Raw genomic sequence first — 25,967 nt, 5'->3', positions numbered from 1 at the left:
AGAATCAAACCCAGTGCCTCACCAATTCATGTCTTCATATATGTACTTTGGATAATGATATTTATCACATTCTGCCATCATTCCTTTTTTTTATTACACATATAGAGCACATTTTTTCATATCTCTGTTTGTATATAAAGTATGTTCACACCAATTCAAGTTTTCATACATGTACTTTGGATAATGATGTCCATCACATTCCACCATCTTTCTAACCCCCTGCCCCCTCTCTTCCCCTTCCACCCCTCTGCCCTATCTAAAGTTCATCTATTCCTCCCATGCTCCCCCTCCATACCCCACTATGAGTCAGTCACCTTTTATCAGAGAAAACATTCAGCATTTGTCTTTTTGGGATTGGCTGACTTCACTTCTCAGAAGAGGATATACAGTCAATCAACAAATATATGAAAAAATGTTCATCATCACTAGGAATTAGAGAAATGCAAATAAAAACTACACTAAGATATCATCTCACTCCAGTCAGAATGGCAACTATTATGAAGACAAACAATAGTAAGTGTTGGCAAGGATGTGGGGAAAAAGATCCACCATCATTTCTAACCCCCTGCCCCCTCCCTTCCCCTCCCACCCCTCTGCCCCTACCTCACTATGAATCACTTATATTAGAGAAAACATTCAGCATTTGGTTTGGGGGGATTGCCTAACTTCACTTAGTATTATATTCTCCAACTCCATCCATTTACTGCAAATGCCATGATTTTATTCTCTTTTATTGCAGAGTAATAGTCCCTTGTGTATATATGCCACATTTTAGGAAGAGATTATTAAATGAGAGTTTTACTTGAAATTATGAAAAAGTTTATGATGTGGATAGTGATGATGGTTACATAATATTATGACTGTATTTAATGCAAATGAATTATATACTTATGAAAATAATATTGTGCTATTTATTTATTTATTTGGGGAGTAGGTACCAGGGATTGAACTCAAGGGCACTTGACCACTGAACCACATCCCCAGCCGTATTTGTATTTTATTTAGAGACAGGGTCTCACTGAGTTGCTTAGTGCCTGGCCATTGCTGAGGCTGGCTTTGAACTCCCAATCCTCCTGCCTTAGCTTGCCCAGCCACTGGGATTACAGGTATGTGCCACTGCAACTGGCTTATATTTTTACAATAATGAATAAAAGTTTGGGTTTGAATTTTGACTCTACCACTGATTGTTATGACTTTTAACAAGTCATTAAATCTTCAACCACTTCTTATGAAAATACTGCAGTCAGCTACATCTGGTAGACATTAGGGAGTCTGAAGCAAGGGGATCACAAGTTTGAGGCAAATCTCAGGAACTTAGTGAAACCCTCAGACACTTAACAAGACCATGTCTCAACATTAAAATAAAAATTAAGGACTGAGAATATGGTTCAGTGGTAAAGCACCCCTGGGTCCAATCCACAGTACCAAAAAAAAGAAAGGAAGGAAGAAATAAAATACAGAGGTATTTAAGTTACCTAAACTTCAATTTCCTCTTCTATAAAATGGCATTCTTTTTTTTTTCAAGAGAATTAAATCGTTTATTGATTACACATGATAATGGATGATACACAAGCTTCATTCCCATCTATTATTTATCTGGTACCATTATTCAATTTAGATATTGCATAGGATATGCCAACAATCATTTTTATAACCAAATAATTCCATAACTGCTTGGGTGACCCTTTCAATGGTGAAATTCAGAAGGTCACAACTACACCAAGGTTTCTGAACCTGGCATCATCCTGAATGAATTCTAACTTCACACTGTTGGGGAAGTTTTACTAAGATGGCTTCAGAGTATACTAACTTTACACAGCACATTTTAAAAAAGACACATTTATTCAGCGTCATGATCAGACTATTACATTTAGCAATCAAAAGCATGGGTGCAAAAAAAAAAAAAAAGTCTACATTAAAACCCTTTGTTGGAATGCTTTACACTTTCCACAGAACAGAAACTAAAATAACCTGTTATACAATTAGTCACAAATACAGTCCTCGAGTTTTTTTGCCCATACACATGAGTATTGTCTAAACCATGTCTTCTTTGTAGCAGCTAGGCCCTGCCACCACTGTGCTTGGCTGAGTTCACAAATCTGTTGTAACCTGTAGCTTCCCTGTCATTTCTCTGACTCTCCTCTCCTGCTAAGCTTTGTTTCCTGGCAGTATTAAAACCTTCTGCCACTGCCATAGCTAGTGCTGCTGCTGGAACCGCCATAGCCACCTTGGTTTCGTGGTTTGGCAAAATATTGGCCTCCACAACCGTAAGGTCCAGAGCTTCTGCCTCCAAAGTTTCCACCCTTCATGGGTCCAAAATTTGATGACTGATTTTTGTAACTGCCAAAATCATTGTAGCTTCCACCACCTCCAAAATTGCTTCCATCATTACCAAATCCATTGTAGCCACCCCCGCTGCCACCATATCCACCACCACCACGACTGCCACCAAAGCCACCACGACCACTGAAGTTCCCTCCAGGACCGAAATTGTCATTTCCACCAAAACCACCTCCACGACCACCACCGAAGTTTCCAGAACCACTTCGACCTCTTTGGCTAGATGAGGCACTAGCCATCTCTTGCTTTGACAGGGCTTTCCTCCCTTCACAGTTGTGGCCATTCACAGTATGGTATTTCTGAATGACAATCTTATCCACAGAGTCATGGACATCAAAAGTTACAAAAGCAAAGCCCCTTTTCTTTCCACTGCCTCGGTCAGTCATGATTTCAATAACTTTAATTTTCCCCTACTGTTCAAAATAATCTCGTAGGTGATGTTCTTCAGTGTCTTCTTTAATGCCACCAACAAAGATCTTTTTCACAGTTAAGTGGGCCCCTGGTCTTTGAGAATCTTCTCGTGAGACAGCTCTCTTTGGTTCCACAACTCTACCATCCACTTTGTGTGGTCTTGCATTCATGGCTGCATCCACTTCCTCCACAGTGGCATAAGTGACAAACCCAAAGCCTCTGGAGCGCTTGGTGTTTGGATCTGTCATTACCACACAATCCGTGAGTGTTCCCCATTGCTCAAAATGGCTTCTCAGACTCTCATCAGTTGTTTCAAAGCTCAGCCCTCCGATGAATAGCTTCCTGTTCGGGCTCTTTAGGGGACTCTGATTTCGACATGACGGCAGCAGGAAGACAGACTTTAACGATGCTTTCTCTGCGGCGTCCACGGGCAGAAAGGAGTAAGCTAACGAACGTATCCAAAATGGCATTCTTGATAGTACCAATTCCTGATTGTGTAACTGTGAGGTTAAATGTGTTATATTGTTATATATAAGTAGTTTAGTAAAATATCTGGACCAGAGTAAGTCCTCAACAAAATCTAGTCATTATTATGAAGGGATATTGTTTCTTACTATAAGAAATAAGCATTCATTAATTACAAGGACCAGGAAATGAATGCTGTTGCAGCATAAACCTTTCCTTTTAGGAAATGCGACAGAGCAGGTTATCATTCCAGTTTTTCTATAAAGAGCCAGATAGCAAGTAAATATTTGGTGTTTTGCAGTCCATATGGTCTGTGTTACAACTATTTGGTTCTATTGTTATAGCATGAAAAATAATGATAAACAATACAGGAATGAATGGGTTTGACTACTTTCCAGTAAAACTTTATTCACAAAAGCAGGTGGTACCAAGAATAGGCTGACAGACTACAGTTTGGGAGACACTTGGCTTTCATAAATAACACATTGAGAAAAATTCAAATATACTCTATACTCTTTTCCTTCTGTGTTAATTGCTTTTAAGAATGATCACTGTCTCCCTCCTTAACACAAATGTTTGGGTTTTTCTAATTCAAATCCCTCTCCTTACATGTCTTTTTTTCTAGTTTTTTTTTTAAGTTTAACCTTTATTTTATTTATTTGTTTTTATTTGGTGCTGAGAATTGAACCCAGGACCTCACCCATGCTAGCAAGTTCTTTAGCACTGAGCTATAACCCCAGCCCACAAATGGTTAATTTTCACAGGGGAATTTACTGATTAAATTCCTTGTTAAACTCTATTATGTAATGCTGGTGCTTTACAATATCTGGATGCCTTCATTACATTGTGCACAGGTCTTCCTATATTTTAAAAGAATATTTACTTTCTTTTTCCATTAAGCTACTATGGAAATTAATACCTGCAAGATGCTTGAGAGATACAAGGGAAATGCATCACAATGTAGATCTGCATCCAAAAGTTTTTATTAATTACATATTTTTCTTTGTACATAACTAGCCAAATACAATAAATTTAATCTGATTTAGTTACTTTTTGTTTGATGCATCAGTGCATTCATATGTAATACAATTATCACAACCAAAATAAAAACCTGAATTTCCATACGATTATAAAGGCAGTCAGTGAAGGTATTGACCTTGGCCCACAATTGCCAAAAGTGACTATCAATATGTATGGCTCTAGCAAAGTAATGACCTTGTACAGTTTTGCTGAACGATCACACTCAGGAATTTCCCCTGTTAAGTCAGGTCTGAAACACACTTCTTCACCTATCACATCCTACTCAGACATTCTGCACTATATTTTTAAACTCAAAATGCTTCACAGGTCTAATCTAATTGAATTACAACTGGAATCCCCATGGTATTTCTCAGAAATCTAGAGCACACCAAATGCTACTTCACATGCCATTTCTCATTAAGGGGGAAAACAGACAAGCTGTACTTGCCTACATTGCAGAGGAAAGATAGCCTCTCCTGGAACTTTGTCCTTTTTCTTCCACAGTCGCTTGGCATTTGTGGCTATAGTCTAAAATAATGTTTATACCTTATTTCAATAAATTGAGGACCTATCCCACTTTGTATATGTTGATCTGCTCAGCTTTAAGATTTTTAATAGATATAAATTAAACATGAAAATAACTCAATTTGGGGTTCATTTGCTTTGTTTTAAGGATCAATCACAGATTTCATAATAGTGTCACAAGGAAATTTTTAAATAATTGAGAAAAAAACTGCATTCACCAGTTAATTTCTTAAGCATACTTCTACAATGTCAACAAAATACATCTGAAATTGACATACATCATGCATTGTACAAAAAAGTGGGACACTGCCTAGGACTGTGAAGACAGGGTATTCTTGTGGTATTTCCTGCAAAAGGCCAAGACTTCTTAGCAAAATAACTTTTATTCCTATTTAAAACATCCCTGAAATGATGTTTAAGTTGTTTGGTAGACCTTTACAAAGTAGAACTTGCAGACATGGTTGAGATTTGGCTATTGACAGAACACAGCAGTTTCAAAAGAAAATCTTAACATGTATATCCTTTTTCTATTAGAGCGTAAATATTCCCAACTATAACAATCTTGACTACTCTGATGTTTAGGCAGCAACCACTACAATAAATAGTCCGTACTAGAGGATTTGATTATGGAAGATAGTCAAACAGAGAAGAACCCGAGCAGTTGGGTGGTTCCTGACACCAAAATGGAATCATGAGGCTAAGCATGATCTTTAAGTGGTAAAGTGGACAGAGCAAGGGCAAAATGTTTTGATCTCCAATCCTTAGTGTATAACACTAGAAAATTTCCTTAAGCAGTCTTTATTTCAGATTCCATACCTGTATAATAAGGATTATATATACCACCTACTTCCCAGGGTAATTATAAAATAAGTACTGACCTACTTGAGCCCCAATACATAGTAGTTAATTTTATTCCAATGTTTTGGAATTATTTTCAACCAAATGAGATTAAGAACAGATTTTATGAGTAATCCTGAAAAATCCCATTAATCAGAATACCTCAGGCTTCCCTTCCTCCCACACCCCAGCTTTCAGATTAATAGAGTGTTCCTTATCACAGGTGCAGCAAAGTAGTCCAGAAGCAGCTGGCTTTGCTAAACTGACTCATGTAAAAACTGGAACATCACTTCCAGCAGCTGTTATAACCACATTTCCCATGTTTTCCAATCCTTGGTTTGCAACCACTGATTTAAAAAAAAATACAGCCATCTCTCCCCTCTGTGGATTCTTCAGTCATGTCTCATGTATTCAGGAGAGGTTGAGCCAATTGGATATTAGTTGGGCTCCAGGCTTCTTCTGTGATCTGTTCTTTGCTCCCTAGCTTCCAGACTAGATGGTATGCAGGGATACAAAAGGGGTAAACTCCAAATAGGAAAACATGAACAACAGCTCCAATAAAGGTTTATACTTAGGTTGAACTCTCAATAAAATGGAGACTGCTTTGAGAGATTAATTTCTCTTTGTTATCCATGCATTGTTAATAAGGTTAGTCAAAACTGACATACCTCTTCTTCCTTCCTAACATGAGCCTGGAGAGACATATTATTTAGTCATGCATATCTAATAAGAGAGTGGGGTGAAGGATAAGCTGCTTTAGCTCCTAATAAAATGCAATCTACAGTATATTGAAGAGTTCTCAACCAAGAAACTATTGTATACTTCAAACAGTGATTTCTTAAATTGTTTAAAATCTCACTATCTTCCAATCTGACATACTGGCTATCATCTCTTCCCAAGCATTTCATCAAAGTGTTCTTCTATCTGTCACAGGATACTGAAAGTTGATGAATTTTAAATTGAAGAAATAGTTAATACTACCAAGAGAGACAGCACATGAAATAGCATTTTGAACTTCAACTCTGTGTCAGTATTATCTTGAAGAATATAATTCAAGAGCTCTTGCTGGAGTCTGCTATCCTTATAAACAAGAGTTATTTATTTAACAGAACTAAGCTTCCCTAAATAGTGATAAAACCTTTTGCCTGAGTCTAAAGAGAAAAAATAGGAAATACCCAGAAGTGATTATAGGTTACACCAAGATTCAGTTGTGATTTTAAAAAGTTCAAATTCTGTTCTATTTTCTGTTTTACAAGATTCTGTCAATTTATAATCCTGTCTCTCTGTTAGAGTAATTGCTTAGGGAAAATTCTGGTATACAATGAAGCTTGTTCAAGCAACCAGGAGAATAATATAGATATGCTCCACTTTCCTGATGGTAGGGAGATGTGAGATTTTAGTGCTCTAAAATTTTAATCTAAATATTAAGCCTCTTTGGGGCTGGGGTTGTGACTCAGAGGTAGAGCACTCATAAAAAATAAAATAAAGGTATTGTGTCCACCTACAACTAAAAAATAATTTTTTTTAAAAAGGATTAAGCCTCTAGGATTTTCCACAATAAATGTGAAGGCAGAGTAAAATGACAAGAGAGGACACATTCAAGAAGAGCATTAAGTCACTGACCACAGAAATACCAATAGTGTCCAGTTAGATGTTTTCTGAGGAGTAAGCTCAGATCAGACAGGCCTGAGATTTAAAATAATAAGCAACCAGTAGGTTAGGTGTGTTCAAAAGAGATGACTTTTCTTTTGGAATCAAGTTTTAAATATCTAAAAGAACACATTTAATATAATTGAGAAAATGTATCTATGAAGACTCCCTTGATAACAATCTCTCACCAAGTCTTACTTCCCTGAATAGTGCAGTCATAGTAAAAAACATGAAAGGAATATTGCTTCATTAAAGGAAACTCTTTGTGAAAATCCTCCCTGATAATGATCAAAATTTTTCTTTCCCTAGATCTTTCATACATTGACTCTAGCTCAGCCACACAGTCCAAAAGGAGTGAGCCTACTCTCACTTCTTCATGCCAATCATTTGATGTGCAAATATTTGAAGACTATTATCTCAGCTCCATAAGTCTTCTCTCGTAAGTGTAACCTTGTTTCAACCACATTTTTGTATGACATGATTTTTAGAGACTATATATCAGACATTTTGATTTTGTTCCAAAAGAAATTCTTAAAAAAATAAAGATTCATGTTACTTATACAACAGTCACTAATATGGCATTATGTAAACATTGTGAATGTGTAACTGATGTGATTCTGCACTTTGTATTTGGGGTAAAAATGGAAATGCATAACTCACTTGAATCAAATGTATGAAAGATGAAAAAAATAAAAATAAAAAAATAGCATGTTATCCATAATTATTAGAATAAAACTCTTTAGAATATGAAAAAAAGAATTTTTAATGTAAATATAGTAAAAACATGTAGATATTGTATGTATTCCTCAAACCTTATGAGTCACATGATTTAAAACTCTCTTCTACCACCTGATGTCACAGAAGTGTTTGAAAATTACAGGGTTAGGGCCAGGCACCATGGCACATGCCTGTAATCCCAGTAGCTCAGGAGGCTGAGGCTGAGGCAGAGACAGGAGGATCATGAGTTCAAAGCCAATCTCAATAATTTAGCTAGGCCTCAAGAAACTTAGTGAGACCCTGTCTGAAAATATATTTTCTAAAAAAGGGCTGGGGACGTGGCTCAGTGGTTAAGCACTTCTGGGTTCAATCCCTGATACCAAAAGAGAAGAGAAAATTACAGTGTTGGTTAATAAATAATAAATGAAATATTTAAAAAAATAAATAAATGTTGGAACAATAACTACAACCTCAGGGCAACACCTTTCTCACATCACCCAACATTCTTACCACAAGTCAGTGCCTCAAATCTCTATTATGAAAGATCAGATCAAAGATCAGTGGTTTACAAACTTACAGGAATTATAGAACAATCTTTTCATTAAGTACACAAAATATATTGTAGTACAATAGAGTATACAGCCTGGGATCAAAATAAGTCCTACAACTTACTATGTAGTCTCCAACGAGTTAGTTAACCTTGCTATGCTTTCACTTACATAAAATGGGGATGATAACATCTACCTCATAGGTTGTTTTGAAGATTAAATGAGATACTATGAAACATTGAGAACAATGTCTGCCACAAAGTAAGGACTAAGTTAAACATTTCCTACCTTTATAATTACATCAAAACATTTCCCAGGAAGTTATCTATATGCATTAAAGAGATAAAGTTGTCCCTGATGTGTTTGAAGAAAACAGCTACAGACCTAACTACACTACAACCTACCCTACACCTCATTCCCTTCAGGATCAGAAAAATACAACTTAAAATCTGCATTAAATAATTTTACTTTGGGGTTAAAGAATGGTGTTATCATAAATCCTAGTCAAGCATAAATCATCTACCACTAATATCACAGAATAAGCTCATTTACCTTGGGAGGATCAGTCACCTTGTGAGGTCCAGAGAAGAGCCCTCTGAAAAGAAAACAGAAAAAGAAGGGATTTTATTTTAATAAGGAAGAATACATCTTCAGCAAGATTAACCATCCAGACAGAACAAATCTGGGGAAAAGACCTAGAGGGAAATAATGCTGCAGCTGACAAGGACAATAACTAACAATCATCAAGGGTTCTTGATATGTAAACCAAAAGTACACTAATGTGTTAACTCATCAAGCCTCACAATGAACATGTGGGGTAGAGTCCAATATCAATCTCTTATCAACTCCATTTTGTACAAGCAGGTAACAGACATGGAAAGGTTAAAAACTAGTCCAGAGTTCTATAGCTGGTGAATGACTGGGCTCAAATCTGAATCCAGACAACAGCTAGTCACACATAGCTCAATTTCAATGAATGACCTAAAAGAGACCAAGGCAAAACAAGACATAAATGACTATGAACACCCAACTGTGATCAGTAACACCTTGGTCTGGTTTACCATAGGAGTATGAAATGTGGAAAAAGACAGATCTATGTTCAAACTCTTGTTCAAACCCTAACAAGGTATGTAGTCTTGAGAGAGATATATCTGAGCCTGAAGTTATTCAATGTTATCTTTAGGGGTAGACATTATATGTACAAATCACCAAGTATCCTTGTGCATACTAAGCTTTCACCGAGCAATAGCATTATTGTTGATAATCTCTACTTTTAAAAATGGTATTCTTTACTTCCCTCCCATGCCAGTTTAGAAATTAGCATCATTCCTAAGCATAGAAGAGAACACAGATAGACTAAATAACATACACAGAACTGACAGCAAGTCAACCCAGGGCAGGAACTCAAATAAAAAACTTCCCAGTGTCCAGACAGATCATTTGAAATTTTCAGCAGCCTCTGCCAAATTCTTAAATTGTTCCTATTCTTAACTCTGTCTTTCTCACCCAAAGAAGAAAGTGAGCACTTGTAACCAATGTCAGATGAAGATTAGACAGATTTCCCAAGTGACAGTATGATCCTCTTGCATTTTCTGGGGGAGATTGGTTCCTGCCAACCAACTGGCGGGGAAAGAAAAGTGACAGCAAGCCACATAAGTGCAAGTATCAGTGGGTGGAGAAATGTCAAAAACAAAGAAAACTCTTTAAAATATTAAATGCAAACTCATTTACTGGTGGCCGCAGATAAAATGGAAGAGTTTACCATCGACAGGGACTGTGACAGTGATGAATGAAACCATTCTAGAACTGTGAACAAAAGTGGTTGCTGAGAAGGGGGGCAGGCATCTGAGGGGGAGCAGGAAGATGCTGTGGGCGGGGGAACAGGAAGAGAATGAGAACTAGTTATGTGTGGGCTGAGGCATTTTCAGTGGCAGAAAAAAAATAGAAATAATGTTGCTGCTGGTACTTAAAAAGCCCAGGCAGGCATCAATTCCCACCCACCCCTAGTCCCCCACACTCTAAACTCAGGGAAGATATGGCTTCAAAGGAAGAATAAGGGGGAAGGGATAAATTAGAAAGATGCATTTTGACAAATGAAATTAAATGGGGTCAGTTATCAAATTCCAAAGGGAAGAAAGGGATCCCATGACAAGGCCAGTATAATGGATGATGTAATCAGTGAATGCACAAACGACTATCCCTCAGCACTTAAGCAGGACTATTATAGAAAGACTAGAGAAGTTTGAAAGTCATTGTTCCAAGTTCCTTTCACTTCTCAGTTAAAAGACTACATGCTGCCAGAAATAAAGCAAACCTGAGTCATAGCTGGAATTGAAATAGAGTGTTGAAAATGAAAGGTGAGTTATGGAAATGGGTTTGTTTCACATAAATGAAAATGCAGAATTTTGGCTCACTGTGATTCCCTAAAAGCTATTGGGAAAGGAACTCTACATACTTCAGTTTTAAGTACATGCTATTTTAACAAATGTACCCATATGTTTTAGGTTCACTTTATCCTTTATCCCTCAATATAGCTTTAATATTTGTGTTTGCAAAACGACATCAGGTACTCTGAAATCCTCTGAAGTACTCTGCAAGCATGTATTATGCAACCACAAGGTGACAAACCTAGTACTCGATGCTACAAGGATGGGAGAGAGTGTTAAAAAAGAACAAGTCATAGCACTTTCCCCCAAGGAAACTGAAGACCACCTGGAGAAATTACGTGAACAGGTATGGAGCAAGTCCCAATTCAAGGGTTAAGTCATCACTGTAGACAAGGTAATTACCAAAAAGGCCTCGAGGTGGAATGGCAAATGAAAGAGACAATCAAGAAATGAGAGCAGCTCTGAAAACCAAAAAATAAATTTAAATTTAAAAAAAAAAAACAGCCTTCATTTATTGGACTGGTCATGGAACACATGAGAGGAAAAAGGCCTTTAAGAAACCAGTAAGATTTGTATAGAGAAGAAAAAGACAAATCCAAATTGGAATTTCTATTCTTTGACTCTAAAATTCCTTGCTTGCTTAATTAAAAGAAAAAAAGGCAAAAGTCCAAATTTTCTAGACTTTTCAAAGCTCCTTGTAATTGCTTTATGATCTACCATCTTTCATCATTTTTTTTAACTCAAAGCACCATTTCTTGGCTTTTATTCTTTTGTTACTTGAGTAGTCCTCAAACCTGAACATGTAAACTGAATAACCTGAGGAGCTTATTAAATAGTCAGATACCCAGTCTGTGACACAGCCCAAGTGAATTCTATAACAGGTAGTAAAGGAAGGCCTACACATGAATAAACACTGGTGCTAATCCTACCAAAAATATACCCCATAACAGGCCTTTTGATAGTGCTAAGCCAGAAGGAACTTGGAGAATATAGATATTTCAGATGTCAATCTACAAGCTCCTTACCACAACCCAACTTCCACGTGTTACATTCCATTAGCTATAAAAAAACTGAGTTAATGCTGTAGTCAACAAATAAACTCACAAAGTGCCTGATATACAATAAACAAATGAAACCCCCCTTTAAAAAAGAAAGCAACCAAAAAGGCAAGTTATTTTTAATTTTTTTTATTTATTTTCAGTTGTTGATAGACCTTTATTTCTTTATTTATATGTGGTGCTGAGAATCAAACCCAGTGCCTCACACATTCAAGGCAAGTGCTTTACCTCTGAGCCACAACCCCAGCCGAAAAAAGGCAAGTTATAAAAATTGACCTCCAATCAAAAAACATACTCACACTGGGCACAGTGGTACATGCCTGTAATCCCAGCAACTCAGGAGACTATGGCAGGAGGATCCAGTTCAAAGTCAGCCTCAGCAATGGTGAGGCATTAGCATGTCAATGAGACCCTGTCTGTAAATAAAATACAAAACAGGGCTGGGGATGTTGCCCAGTGGCTGAGTGCCCTTGAGTTCAATCCCCATTACCCACCCAACAAAAAGACACTTACACATATATAAATATACACATAGTAACAGAAAAAAAAAAGAGCATTAAGCTGACATTGAAAAGTTGGTCCACATTTAACACAAAACCCACAAAGTTCACATAGGTTAAAAGTCTAGAAGAAAAATGTACCCTCTCATCCCAGCCAGGCTAGCTTTCTTGGCCTGAGCAGTGACCTCAAAGCTATCAATCTGGTAGCAGCTAATAAAAGAAAAATATAGCTCTTAAGTCTGCAAAACCCAATACATCACATCTCAAATAGCAGAAGCCATGGATCTACTTCTATCTCCCCTGAGGTTAGAGAAAATAACTCAGCACTTAACCCATACTGCCTGGTATGCCCAAATAATACTCCTGAAGCATAGCTCTGAATAAAACACTGATAACTTACTGTTTATAAAGTAAAAGTCCACCTCTTTATCTGACAGTCAAATGCCTCCTTGATATATCCTGCAAACAATCAATATAAACCTTTTATGGTTACTTCCACATATTATATTCCTATCACACCACACTATTCCCATTGTATAGATCTGTCCTGAACTTTCCACCATATGGAATTCAATATGTTTGTCCCTCCAGCCAGAATGCTCACAACTCCTGACCTTCCCCTGACTTCAAATGCCTCCACGAAGAATTCAACAGCCCCTAGTCAAGAGTAATATTCCTCTCATTGGTGCTTCCACCACGTTGGTATCTCCCTTATAGATCTTAGTACACTCTTCCTGTGTGATAAACAATCATGTATGTCTCTATTAATTGGGATGGGGGAGTGTAAGGGTAAGATTTATTGAATAGAAACAGAAACAGAATTCTCACAATGTAAGAGGGGACAGCAGGTTTTCCCTCTATTAAATTTTAAATACCTTGAAAGCAGGTGCCATGTCTTATCCTCCACAGCACCTGATACAATGACTTACTAAATTAACAAATGATTGTATGCTACTACAGAAGGGGTTAAACATGCACTGCTATAATATCTAGCAGATGGTCTGAGAAAACTCTTTCCATCAGTCTAACTGGCATTTCTCCAATAAAGACTGGATCTTGCTACTTAAAGCACATTTTCCTCTGGATACTATAAGATGTGATTCCTTCATTTTTTTCTCATTTTTCAGTAAGAACCATTTGAAATTTCTGAGAAATGTTAGTGTGATGAAAGCAGCCAAGTTTGATAGTCCAAGCTGTTCTCCATCCCTCACTTTCTTTGCATTAGCTTCTTTTTAAGTAAACTCATAGACAAGATAGCAGTCTGGGACTTGAGGCACAGGAAAACCAATTTTGGATGAACGTATTGAAGTGTTTCTCTCTACTCTGGTTTAGGCACAATGGAAAAAAATAAAACCTCCCTCAATCAACAGAACTGGACAAGAACCCCACCCTGCTCCCACAGTCTTTTCTTCCAGCCAAGTTGGAGAAAGCCCATTTCCTCAAGGAGTTTACACAGTAACTAGCTAGAGATCCCCATTGCAAACACTCACACATTCAATTTTTGTTTTAAAGAGACAAATTAACTGAATGTTAACAGATCACTATGATGATCAGTGAGCGCTTGGATCTGGGTTGACCTAAGCAAGCACAGAATTAATGAACAGCTGCCTAAACCATGTGGCATAAAATGTCAAGGAAAATATGCCAGCATGCCTCAATACCTGAAACCCTGTTGTTCCCTCAAGGTAAGACACTAGAGACATCAATTTTAAACGCAAACACTCCCATAGACCCAGAAGTTTAATGAATAACGGCTCAAACCACATTTCACAAACACATAAACCAGTGAAACAGCAGATATCTGCCAAATACAAGAAAGGTGAGAGCATTCCTGATTTTTCAGGCACTTATTTAAGACCACTGTTCTTGCTCTCTGGGTATACTCATCTCCACTTGAAATATTTTGAGTGCTGTTAGCTCTAACTTCAAGGAGATCTCAGTCTAGTGGGTAAAATAGATATGTAAATAGTCAATTTCAATAATGATGAGGTAAAGAGGGTATGCACAGGTGTTGTAGAACTCAGAGGAGAAACTCAGCCCTGTGTAGAGTTGGTAAGAAATGTTTCAAATGAAGTGTGGAGCTGTGACTTGGAAGTATGAACAGAAATCAGCAAAGGTAAAAAAAAAAAAGTATCGTAGTCAGAGTGATTTGCATGGGCAAGGACATTGTGCAGCCTTTTGTGTAAATAAATTGGTAGCAGGTACAAGGATTATAGAAGAGTCAGAAAGATCTGTAAGTCGGTCAATATTACTGTACTATCAAATGTGAGGCAGAAAGTAGAATGTGAAACTTGATCATGGCAAGAGACAGATCATGAAGGGCCACATACATTACAACAGGAAGCCAGGACCTGATGCTCAGGTGAACTGGGAATATTAAGGGGTTTAACAAAGGGGATGAGACAACTGGCTTTATCTTTAGGAAGACCAATGGTGTCTGTATGCAGAAAGGATTAAAGAAAGACAGGAATAGAGATTGGGCATACAAGTACTAGGCAGGCTCAGTAGGCCCAGATATTTTCCTCTTTGCCTTTCTCGCTGTCCTCTTTCCCCTCTCATACTCTCTGTCTTCCTCTGATCAGTTAGTGTACCTCAGGCTCATCCTTGAAGATCACTGGTGGAACTAACTGCAGGTAGCTATCCAGGTTAGAGGGAAAGGTTTCTAAGGCTAGGTCTTTTTCCTAATGGAGGTATATTCAACCAACTTGGTACCTGGATGCTGCCCTCAATGAAACCTACAGGGAGGGCTACAAGAGAATGGCAAAATTCCTCTTACTTGGGTGTGGTTCAGACCTGAAAAATCTCTTAATGACCCTCCCTGAATATCTGTTCTACTCACTGTGGCAAAAAATCATTTGACTTCAAATAAGTATTTGACTAGAGAAAGAAGTTTGGAACTGAGGCAAATCCATGCTTTGTATTCAATTATAACAGAAGCTCTGCTTTGGTTTCCCCTTCAGTTTTGCAAAGGACTTGTAAACAAGTGATTTCTCCTTAGTAATTCCTTCTGGTATCCCTTTTTGCTCCTAAAGACTGCCTGCAAGTAGCTCACTATTTAACTCAGGCACTTTTCCACAGTTGATTTCTCACCTTAGATATCACCACCAGCTGCAAAATAGCTAAGAAAAAACAGCCTGAGGTGAAGGTTAACATATTCAGCCTGAGTGATACCACCACCCAATGGTAATCAAAAGGAGAATCATAATGTGAAGTTGACATTGCTCCCAGCTCAGTATGCATTGCCAGCTCATACTCAAGAGTCTTTAGGGTCTGTGCTTGAGACCAACCAAATTTAATATAGTACTTCCCCGATATGAAATGAGCCTTGGGCACTTAAGGCAGAGAAGCCTTCACAGGTATGATAGCAGTCTTTCATCTTCATCAATCCTTATAGATAAGATCTACTATATTGGGCAGAGCAGACACCTTATACAGATTGTATTAGTAAGGCAGTAACTAGAAGAGTAATTCCCTGGACTCCTGAATAGAAAAAGCCAACCCCAAACAATCTCTGAATAAGTTATTGAAGGCCAGATCATACTCTTTACTTTTACAAACATATAATTAGTATTTCCTGGGTGCTCAACATTGTGATAGGCAAGAGCACACAATCTAGTTGATCTCTAAGACAACATCTATCTATAATCAAAGATCTACAACCCACTGTCAACCAACTCAAAAGTGCCAAGTAAGGTGACATCACAGCAGCCAACATGAAATGGAATTCAAGCAAAAGGACAGGTATAATAGAATTAGGTGAGATGCCCAAATTGTAAGGAGATGAGAAATAACTTTTTTAAAAAATGCTATTATTTATTGAATGTTTGCAATGTTTCAGGCATTATACCAAGGATGGACTAACTCATTTTAATCTTTCACAATATTCTTCTGATGCAAACTTCAGTATTATCCCCCATTTTACAGATGAGGATCACATGACCAGATTGCTTAAACTACTTGCCCAAGCACAGGTAAGCTGATGGGTAGTAGAGGCAGAAGTCAAACCCAAATCTAGAGCCTATGCTCTTAACCACTCTTACCTGCAAAATAATCCTAAGATCTGAGGCAAAATGGCTGAGCTGAATGGGAAGAGGCTGGAAGGAGTTACATATACCCTGGGATCTCTCTCTTCACTGACATCAAGGGTTAATATGATTCTGAAATTAATATACCCAGGTGCCCTTTTTCCTTCAAGCACATAGACCCCATAAATTTCTCAGTAGAATGGAAGGCCAGGAATCACTCCCTCAGTTTTGGTGAAGTTAGTACAAGTTTCAAACAACATAAAAAGGAAAGCAAATCTAGGAATTTTTAGTTCAAGCTACAATTCTGTTTCTATGGAAACAAGTAAGGGCAAACTGTAGGAAGTAAAGTTTAGGCAGGATTTACCTCTAACCTATAAGCTGCAAAGATGTTTTTTCCTCTTCAAATAAAAGAGTCCTACATAAACAAGTTACTAAGGCTGGGAGCCTGAGTGGCTGGAAGATTGTTGGTAAAGGCAGGGATTTAACAATAAGTGAATTAGTAAGAACAGCATGAATTCAACAAAGTTCCTAGTCTTTGAATTATTTTAGTAAACTTGGGTACAAGTTTCTTTGGCATATGAACATTAGCCTACTCAATCTCCAGCAACCAACTACCATGAGATGTGATTATTTGGTGGAAATTAAAGGGCCTGAACTGCGTCATTTGCAACCACCATATGAAAGAGTCAAACTTCAATTAACCAGGACCCAATGAAGTGGAATCCTCAACTAATTGCATTCACTTTTGTTTAGAGTGTGTCCAATGATAAGAAAAAAAAAACTGTCAGAAAAATTCAGTACGCTATGTATGGGGTGGATACTCTGTATAACTGCTTGACTTAGGAAATATTTTTATACTGTCTATTCCTCCATTTCCTCAACTGTGTAATGTTGTTAGACAAATTAATTAAGATAGCTGAAATAGGGTTCTTCATACAATACCTGGAACTTAGTTACTTAAATTTTAGCATACATTTATACTCTTTAGTCTATAACTGTCTCCCAAACCATATTCAGGAAAGGTTTTAGCATCAGTCCCCATGTATCCCTCATCTTCTTCATCATGATTTCCCACCTTTTCCATCATTATTTCAAAGAGTAGTTAGTGACATCTGATGTCTAAACAATGTTCCAGATGCCAAGCAAGGTCTTTGTGTAATAAAAGTTTCTGAGACATTACTTTCCAGTGAAGGAAAGAGATCCAAAAAAGTTCTAAATATTTTATAAGTGGTAAAGCAAAAACAATATTAAAGTTCCTTCCCCCCCCCCCATTTTTTTTTATCTCAACGACTCTTATCTTTCCTTCCACACACATACACAAATGAACCGATTTAGCCTTTGTTTGATAAAGACCATAAATTTTGCACAAGCCAACAATACTTCTATACACCAACTCTATCTATGAGAGTGTGTTTGTCTTAGACTCAATGCAGAAACTGACTTGGTCTATGAAATTCTCTAAGTATCATGCCCAATTAAGCACTTAATTGGGCACCACTTCCTGATGATGATGATTATCATTATTATCCTCACTACCAGCCTGAAGCAAAATTGTTCTTTTAAAAGCAAGCTATTTTCCAAACTCAAACATCCACTGGACATTTTTCTAGTGTTTACTGTCCTGCTTCCCTCGGGTAGCTATGGCCCAGAAACTTCTCTCACACACATTCACACTGAAGTATAGAGGGTCAATGATATTTTTACATGAATGTAAAGAGATGAATGGGATGGAGAGGTTTCAGATAAGTTTGCAACATCACTAAAAATGTGCAAGGAGATGTAAGAAGACCTCAAGAAACCCTTAATATCATACTGTTTAGAGCTCTCCAAAGTAGAGGAAAACCTTACAAACCCCTCTTCCACTGGAAAAACTGAGGCATAGAGACATACAGGATGCTTGGAACTTCTCAGTTTCTCATTACCAACAAGATCCAGGACAAAACTAAACTAAAGGCAGATAATAGCACCTGTTTACCTGATCAAATAAGCAATACCAAAATATCTAATGTAATAGTCTTCAATGGTGACACTAAATGATGTTACATGAGTTAAACCATCCAAATCCACAAACACTATAGTTCATATTTTCCTCTAATTTCACAAATACAAACTAGCCCTGGCAAGATACACTGGATAGCTACATTTTAATTTGAAAGGATGGAAGAGAGCATATTTCTGTTTGTGTTCCTCTAACAAAATGCCTTGGACTGGGTAATTTATAAAAAGTAGAAATTTATTTGTCACAATTTTGGAAGCTGGGAAGTCTAAGACCAAGGCATTGGAAGGCTGAGATCTTAGAATCATTTTTCAGCAAGTGGTCTGCTCTCTTCTTTATAGATGATGTATTGTTGCTGTATCCTCTGGAATGGAAGAAACTGTATCATAACATGGTAGAAGGGACAGAATGAGAAAAAAAAGGGCTTAAGATAGTTATTGTCAGCCCCCTTTTAAGCCATTGATCCAATCATGAAGACAGAGCTTTCATGATTAATCATATCCGAAAAGGCCACACAAATTAATACCACCAAAGTGGGGATTAAGATTCAGAACAGTCTGGCTGGGCACAATTCAGGAGCCACTTGTCAAAAGAAACTAACTTTATTTTTAGAACCACACAATATAAACAAAACAGCTCCTCAGGAAAAAACCCTCAGAGCCCAACTGCCACCACCGGCTTCCCCCAAGCCACACACCCCAACAACCTCTTCCTCCCACAATCCTCCTGCTCTTGAGGCCGATTGGCTGGGTCGCATGGGCGGAGCCAAAAAAGTCCCCCAATGAGCAGCTCCGTGGTCTGAAAGGGCAGGGAAACAGCCCAATGAGCATCACCGCAGAGGAGCCAATCAGCTAGATGTTGCTGGGGCCTCTGTGAGCCAATCATCAGCTGGCAGTCTGAAAATTTGCTGGGGCCCCTTCAGCTCATCAGCTGGCAGTCTGAAAGTTTGCTGGGGCCCTTTCGGCTGTGGCTCTCAACAAGTTATATATAACAGTAAAATGTATTTTGACATACATACATGGAAAATAACTTCCCATTCTTGTGGTTGTACATGATGTGGAGTTACACTGGTTGTGTATTCGCATATCAATATAGAAAAGTTATGTCCAATTCATTCTGTCTTTCCCATTCCCATCCTCCCTTCTTTCCCCCATCACCCCCTGATTAATTTGCTGAAACTTCACTCCTCCTCCCTACCAAGCCTATTTTGAGTTAGCCTCCGCATATCAGAGAAAATATTCCACCTTTGGTTTTGGGGGATTGGCTTATTTCACTTAGCATGATAGTCTCCAGTTCCATCCATTTACTGGCAAATGCCATAATTTCATTATTTTCTATGGTTGAGTAATATTCCATTGTGTATATGTACATTTACTTTATCCATTCATCTGTTGAAGGGCACCAAGGTTGGTTCCATGGCTTAGCTATTGTGAATTGAGCTGCTATGAACACTGATGTGACTGCATTACTATAGTATGCTGATTTTAAGTCCTTTGGGTACATGCCCAGGAGTGGGGAAACTGAGTCAAAAAGTAGTTCCATTCGAAGTTTTCTGAGGAATCTCCATATTGCTTTCCAGAATGGTTGCACCAATTTGCAATCCCTCCAGCAATGTATGAGTGTACCTTTTTTCCCCACATCCTTGCCAACATTTGTTGTTAGTTGTATTCTTGAAAATTGTCATTTTGACTGGAGAAGAAATCTCATTGTAGTTTTAATCTGCATTTCTCTAATTGCTAGTGATGCTGAATATTTTTCATAGATTTGTTGACCATTCATATTCTTCTTCTGTGAACTCAACACATAAATTTTGAAATATACTTAAACAATAGGAAAGGGGAAATCAGGAACAGTCATAGAGTCCAAACCATAGGGAGGAAATATGAAGCTTTTTTCCTTCCTGTTCTCCTTATATCAATGGGCAAAATAGGAAAGATAATTTAAAAAATAAGTGACTACATCACAGTTTGCTTCAGACAAACTGTGCTCTGGAATCAAGTCTCCTTCTCAAAGTAATGGTTTGACCATGTACTTTCATTCTCTACAAATCCACTTAACATAAGTTAAAAATCTCCTGCTGAGTTTCCATCAGAACTCTCTGTGGAAAGAAGACCAAATGAAAGTGAAACTGTGCACATCCGGCCCCATGAAGGGTGAAATATTTGGATAACATATTGGACATTTCAAATACCTTCAATTTTCTGCTGAAGCAGCTGACTTTCTGGGAACATATTCTTTGAGAAGCAAAAAGTTAAGTGCTCTATTCCAAATCCTCAGTGGGGCAGTGAGCTTGACAGAACATCAACTAGAGGAAGCCAATTAGCGTAGTTTTTACCATGACAACCAGTGCATCTTCCTAAAAAAATCAGTGGGGTTCACGCACTGAAGGGAAAGAAAGGAGAAGTGTCAGAAAATGTGCTGACTTTGGAAAGACTCCTTTTTGAAATGAGCCAATATTATTCATTTCCTCAACATGTCTAGAAAGGGAGAATTTTTCTTGTCAATGGCACGACATTCCTATAGCTCATGCATGCACAGATTCTGGATGGTAGAAAGCACCAGGAAGAGCAGAAATTTGAGAAAGTACTTTGCAAACCACCTGGAAAGGGGGCAATAGTACAAAACAGATCCAAAAACATCTCTGCAAATATCTGTCAGCTGAGGAGACACAGACATTACTGAATTTTTAATCCACAGAATAAAAGATAGTGGACCCATTCATCAATAAATATCTCTGCAGCTTTTCTAAATGAATTTTCCCCATTTCAAAATTTCTTCCCTTCTCTCATCTATAGCAATCCAAAACTCAAAACTGTACCCCTCCATAAAGCCTTCTATTTGAAATCATTTCAGGTCCCACCAATCAATCTTTTTTTAGAATTCCTATAATAGATTTCATACTACATATATTGGAGGGTACATGATCTTCTAATTGAAAGCTGACTATATGATCTTGTACTTAATGTCTCTATTGGTGCTAAAGGAAATAAGACTGCCCTTCTATGTTGTCATGGAAAACTAACACAGAACACCAGTAAGCAAGTGAGCAAGAATCTGTTTCTTTTGTAGATTTTCCTTTCTGAATATTGGAAGGATGATAAAGAAAAGGATGAGTCATTATTTGCCATCCAGTTCCATTAGGTATTTATAGCTGATTCTAGAAATAGTGTTCTCACAACTACATGCCTTAATTCTCTTTTCTTCAAGTGGCTAAGCTGAGCCACTTTGTGCATAATTTCTTTCTGTGTTTTTTTATCCATAAGGATTTCCATCACTCTTGTGAACTAACAATGCATTTTATCACTCCTCCTTGCATGATATCACCTTTTGCTTTATGTTTCAAGTTATTTATGTCCTTATAGTCTCTCCTTCAGAAGACATACAGTGACAAAATAGGTAATGCAGTACTACTAACAGCTAATACCTATTTAACATGTACTAAGTAGTCCATGTAAATTATTTCATATAATCCTCAAAGCAATTCTGTTGCGGGAAATATTGTTCTCACATCTCAAGTTTGCAAACTGCAAACTGAGGCTTTAAAAGTATGAGTAAATTTGTTAGCAGGCAACTAAAAAGTGTACCATAGGCAGATTGACTTTTAATAAACATTCAGTCAGAGAATGGATATAATCATTAAAATATAGTATTATCTTCCCTAATGCAAGCTTTTTAGCCATCTATACTCCTTTAGATTAGAATTAATCCTCCTTGCAATGTTACCCATTTGTAAAATACATAAGCAAATCCAAAATTAGAAAAAAAATAGGTCAAATTATAGGCTTTCAACATCACCTGCTATTCAGGGAAGAATACCCAAGTGTATATTTTACGTATATTTGCAGATTCCCTAATCTGCAAATTACCTAATGTTCTTTCCTGGAAATTCTGCATAACTACCCACCAAGAATACACTAGATTTTGGAACTATCCAAACTCTTCAGGCTGGATAAATGTTCAGAATAATGTGAATACACAAAGCTCACCTAAAACTGCATCATTTTTCATGGGACAACTAAAACAGAATCCACCATCAGTTTAGCCCTGGAACTGGAATGAGAGAGTCCCCACCTGTACATACACCACACTCATACTGTCAAAGAGAAGCATTTTTTTCACTTAATCAAAAATGGTTGGTGATGTTGGAAAAAATTTTAAATTCAGTTAGGATGAATAAGGCCAAAGATCTACTACATAACATTGTGACTACAGTTAATATCAATGAATTACATACTTAAAATTACTGAAGGAAGGCTCTTTGATTAGTACATGTTGTATGCTTGTACTAAAATATCACAATGAACCCCATTAACATAAACAAGGGATATGTTGTAGTCTTTTATATTTTTTCTGCCACTGTGGAGACCAAAGAACCTGACGAGAACAATTAGAGGAGGAAAATTTTATGTGGGGCTCACTGTTTCAGAGGTCCCAAACCATAAATGAACCACTCCACTCCTCAGGATCTGAGATAAGGCAGAACAACATCATGGCAGATGAGTGTAAAGGAGGAAAGCAGCTGGGAACATGGCATCAGGAAAGAGAGGCCAAGCTTCTCCTCACTGTCAAACTAAATATACCTCAAAAAATATATATACCTCAAAGGCACCACCCAAATGACAAAGTTCATCCAGCCAAACCCCCTATCTGCCTATAGCTACCACCCAGTTAATCCCTATCAGGGGATTAATGCACTTATCAGGTTAAGATTCTCATAACCCAATCATTTCACCTCTAAACCTTCTTGCTTTTGTCTCACACATGAACTTTTTGGGGCATACCTCATATCTAAACCATAACAGCATGTTAATCAAAAACAAAATTGAAAAATTAATGAGTCAATTTTAAGTTTTCTCAACACAAAAAAGAATGTGAGGGAATGTGTGTGTGTGTCTGTGTGTATGTGTGTACACACACACTTCATTTAACCACTCCACAATGTACACATATTTCAAAACATGTTATACACCATATATACAAATTTTACTTGTTAAGTAAACTAAATAAAAAGTGGTTGATGACCAGGAGTAGGCCTACAAATTTGTACATTGATATGGAAAAACTTGATTAAAGTGTTTTGTTTTTTTTTTTTTAAAAAAAAAAAGCAATAGTAGGCTAGATACGGTGGCACACACCTGAAATCCCAGTGGCTCAGGAGGCTGAAGTAGAAGGATTCAGAGTTCAAAGCCAGCCTCCTCAGCAATAGTGAGATGCTGGTGAAACCCTGTCTCTAAATAAAATACAAAATAGGACTGGGGATATGGCTCAGTGGTTGAATGCTCCTCAGTTCAATCCCCAGTACACAAAAAAATTAAAATTAAAAATTAAAAGCAATAGTATAGTATAGTGTAGTACAATATCGTATAAAATAGTATAGCCTTTATCCTAAGTCCTCCACAGAGATAGGCCTATAGCTGACTCTGCCCATTATTCCTCTGTATAGTCAAATAAAGAGGAAAGAATACCTAAACAACAAAGACTTATCAGGTCCAAAGTATTAGATGTGCCAAGACTGAGGAAACCTAATGCAGAGGCATTCTCTAATTTATGCAAATTCCATGGAGCAAATTTCCAAGGAACAAATGCCAAAAAAATAATAGGCAATTACTTCATTTCTAAAAGATTTTGCCAAAGGGTACTTACAAATACCAGAATTCAATACGTTATAGATTAATTATGATTTACTTTATGAAAGTTTGTGAATATTTTATATCTATTGATTATTTATACACACAATCTGAGTGAAACTTTTATAAATCCAATCACAGTTAATATATACAAGGCAAACTATGGGTGAATATCTTCCTGTCAATGATTTCATATTACAAATAATCATTTTCTCATTTTGGTATTTTGTAGATTTAGGTCTTTTTTAAAAAAATCATCTCTAATTGACAAAGTACAGAAGATAAAACTTATAGCAAACAAATAATAAACCATTGTCAGGCCAGCTGATAATATAAATGATTTGGAATGATAATATAAGTTAAAGAAGAGAAATCTAGATGTTCTTTGCAGTGAGTCATGCCATGAATTCCTACTTCAAGTATGCTTGGATGGAACCAAGTGCTCAAACCCTATCCTTTCCCACCCAGCTTCTCAGAGCCAACCCTTCCATACTTCCTTTTAGAATACACAGACAGCCGAAGGGCCCGTCTGCTATTACCTCTCCTTAGCCACCTATCATAATGACTGTGTCCCACTGGCAGGTACACCAGAATTTTACTACCAGGATTCCAAGGCCACTATCAACTACTAGATCAACCAAGAGCTGTGACTTCTACCTCTACATATGTTTGTCTTTACCATCATGATGGGGCTTTGAAGAACTTTGCTAAATATTTTCTTCATCAATCTCATGAGGAGCAGAAACATGCTGAAAAACTGGTAAAGCTCCAGAACCAACAGAAGTGGCTGAATTATTTTTCAAAAAAAAATCAACAAAACCAAGACCACTAGGGAAGAAGTCTGCATGCATTACACTTGGAGAGAAGGTGTGAATCAGTCACTACTAAAACTGTACAATTTGGTCAGTGTCAGAAGTGGCCCCAATTTGTATGACTTCTTTGAGACCCATTATCTGAATGAATAAATGAAATCCATCAAAAAATTGGGTGACTGGCTAACAAACTTAATCCTTAACAAGATGATTACCCCAGACTCTGGTACAAAAGAATGTGTCTTTGACAAGCACATCCTGGGAGATAGTGATAATGAGAGATAAGGCTTAGGCTAACTTCCCTGCAGGTGCTGAGTGACGTTTCTGGTCACCTAGGCAGTGAGGTTATTTGGCTCCCCCCACCAAAAAAAAAAAAAAAAAAAGAGAGAGAGAGAAGGTTTGAATTAACATGTACTTTCAGAATTAGCAATTTATAGAAGGTGGCTCATCTATAGGACCAAATTGAATTATCTAGATATTGTCTATGGTCTTTAACTGAATGATTCATTCAACATAGTCAGTGTGACAGTGGTTGTGAAACCTGTCGACAATATCTAGCTCCTATATCTTCTCTCAAATTCTACCCAAGCCAATCTATACAAAATAGTTATTTGAGAGGATTTTTTAAGCTTTACCTAGTTCTTTTTTACTTGAAATAAACAGACTAGTTGTTCCCAGAATTTCTATGGTCAGAATCACATCTTGGATTCTTTGTTTTTCAAGAAAAATTATACGTCCTATATACCTACCTTATGTTCAGCACTGTATACAAAAGAATGCATAAGTCTATGGGTAAAGACTAAACCTACACATATGAAGCAAAAGATAACTTGTCATAGTATATGCCTACATTTTAGATTGAATTGTTAACACTGTTATAAGTTCATATTTTAAAGCAACTTACTGAATTAGAGTTCTTGAGGGTTTTAGGAGCTGGTTCTTGGAGAGTGAAGGACAGTATATAAAATGGGCTTTGGAATACAAATGGCATGAATTCAAATCCCAACTCCATTATATCTTAGCTACATGGCATCAAGCAACTTACTTAA

General features: G+C 37.3%; 2 pseudogenes; one reads left to right on the top strand and one right to left on the bottom strand.

Annotated features, from left to right (window-relative positions):
* Window positions 1-2,171: 2,171 nt before the first annotated feature.
* LOC143638889 (heterogeneous nuclear ribonucleoprotein A1-like) lies at window positions 2,172-3,206 on the bottom strand (annotated as a pseudogene).
* Window positions 3,128-25,967, top strand: part of LOC143638661 (aldose reductase-related protein 2 pseudogene) — a 77,374-nt pseudogene continuing 54,534 nt past the window's right edge.

The sequence above is a fragment of the Callospermophilus lateralis genome, chromosome X (genome assembly GCF_048772815.1).
Source record: "Callospermophilus lateralis isolate mCalLat2 chromosome X, mCalLat2.hap1, whole genome shotgun sequence".
In the NCBI taxonomy this organism is placed as follows: Eukaryota; Metazoa; Chordata; class Mammalia; order Rodentia; family Sciuridae; genus Callospermophilus; species Callospermophilus lateralis.
This window is presented reverse-complemented; position numbering and strand designations above follow the sequence as displayed.